The sequence below is a fragment of the Arachis hypogaea genome, chromosome 20 (genome assembly GCF_003086295.3).
Source record: "Arachis hypogaea cultivar Tifrunner chromosome 20, arahy.Tifrunner.gnm2.J5K5, whole genome shotgun sequence".
In the NCBI taxonomy this organism is placed as follows: domain Eukaryota; kingdom Viridiplantae; phylum Streptophyta; class Magnoliopsida; order Fabales; family Fabaceae; genus Arachis; species Arachis hypogaea.
This window is the reverse complement of record NC_092055.1, coordinates 66,254,142-66,256,235: the sequence shown is the minus strand read 5'-3', so window position 1 is coordinate 66,256,235 and position 2,094 is coordinate 66,254,142. Positions and strand designations below refer to the sequence as shown.

General features: G+C 41.4%; 1 non-coding gene across 1 annotated transcript; it reads left to right on the top strand.

Annotated features, from left to right (window-relative positions):
* The first annotated feature begins 1,477 nt into the window (after nt 1-1,477).
* On the top strand, nt 1,478-1,585 carry LOC112787098 (small nucleolar RNA R71). Its single transcript, XR_003194530.1, has one exon. It is a non-coding gene; the product is annotated as a small nucleolar RNA R71 (small nucleolar RNA).
* The last annotated feature ends 509 nt before the right edge of the window (nt 1,586-2,094 follow it).

The following is a 2,094-nucleotide window of genomic DNA, read 5'->3' as shown; positions in this document are numbered from 1 at the left end:
TCCTCATTCAGTTGAAGGACCAACTCTCCTCTGTCCATATCAATAACAGCTTTTGCTGTGGCTAGGAAGGGTCTTCCAAGGATGATGGATTCATCCTCATCCTTCCCAGTGTCTAGGATTATGAAATTAGTAGGGATGTATAGGCATTCAACCTTTACTAACACGTCCTCTACTAGTCCATAAGCCTGTTTTCTCGAGTTGTCTGCCATCTCTAATGAGATTCTGGCAGCTTGCACCTCAAAGATCCCAAGTTTCTCCATTACAGAGAGTGGCATAAGGTTAATGCCTGACCCCAGGTCACACAGAGCCTTCTCAAAGGTCATCGTGCCTATGGTACAGCGTATTAAGAATTTACTAGGATCCTGTTTCTTTTGAGGTAATTTCTGTCTATCCAATGCATTCAATTCATTGGTAAGCAAGGGAGGTTCATCTTCCCAAGTCTCATTACCAAATAATTTGGCATTCAGCTTCTTGATTGCACCAAGATACTTAGCAACTTGCTCTTCAGTAATGTCTTCATCCTCTTCAGAGAAAGAATACTCATCAAAGCTCATGAAGGGTAGAAGCAAGTTGAATGGAATCTCTATGGTCTCTGTATGAGCCTCAGATTCCTTTGGTTCCTCAAAGGGAAACTCCTTATTGGTCAGTGAACGTCCCAAGAGGTCTTCCTCACTAGGATTTATGTTCTTCCCTCCCCCTCTCTGGGTTCGGCCACACCAATTAAGGTTATGGCCTTGCACTCTCTTTTTGGATTCTCTTCTGTATTGCTTGGGAGAGTACTAGAAGGAGTTTCAGTGACCCTTTTACTCAGCTGGCCCACTTGTTCTTCCAAATTTCTAATGGAGGACCTTGTTTCATTCATGAAACTTAGAGTGGCCTTAGATATATCAGAGACTATATTTGCTAACCTAGATGGATTCTGCTCAGAGTTCTCTGTCTGTTGCTGAGAGGATGAAAGAAAAGGCTTGCTATTGCTAAACCTGTTTCTTCCACCATTATTAAAGCCTTGTTGAGGCTTTTGTTGATCCTTCCATGAGAAATTTGGATGATTTCTCCATGAGGGATTATAGGTGTTTCCATAGGGTTCACCCATGTAATTTACCTCTACTATTGCAGGGTTCTCAGGATCATAAGCTTCTTCTTCAGAAGATGCCTCTTTAGTACTGTTGGATCCAGCTTGCAATCCATTCAGACTCTGAGAAATAATATTGACTTGCTGAGTCAATATTTTATTCTGAGCCAATATGGCATTCAGAGTATCAATTTCAAGAACTCCCTTTCTCTGAGGCGTTCCATTACTCACAGGATTCCTTTCAGAAGTGTACATGAACTGGTTATTTGTAACCACGTCAATGAGTTCCTGAGCTTCTGCAGGCATTTTCTTTAGGTGAATAGATCCACTTGCAGAATGGTCCAATGACATCTTTGATAATTCAGACAAACCATCATAGAATATATCTAGGATGGTCCATTCTGAAAGCATGTCAGAAGGACACTTTTTGGTCAGTTGCTTGTATCTCTCCCAAGCTTCATAGAGGGATTCACCTTCTTTCTGTTTGAAGGATTGAACATCCACTCTAAGCTTGCTAACTTTTGAGGAGGAAAAAACTTGGCTAAGAAATCTGTGACCAGTTTATCCTAAGAGTTCAGGCTATCTTTAGGTTGAGAGTCCAACCATATTCTAGCTCTGTCTCTTACAGCAAATGGGAAAAGCATAAGCCTGTAGACCTCGGGATCAACCCCACTGGTCTTAACAGTATCACAGATCTGCAAGAATTCGGTTAAAAACTGAAAAGGATCTTCTGATGGAAGTCCATGAAACTTGCAATTCTGTTGCATTAGAGAAACTAATTGAGGCTTTAGCTCAAAGTTGTTTGCTCCAATGGCAGGGATTGAGATGCTTCTTCTATGTAAGTTAGAATTTGGTGCAGTGAAGTCACCAAGCATCTTCCTTGCACCTCTACCATTGTTATTGGTTTCGGCCATCTCTACTTCTTTTTCGAAAATTTCAGTTAGGTCCTCTCCGGAGTTTTGTGCTTTAGCTTCTTTTAGTTTCCTCTTAAGAGTCCTTTCAGGTTCAGGATCAGCTTCAAC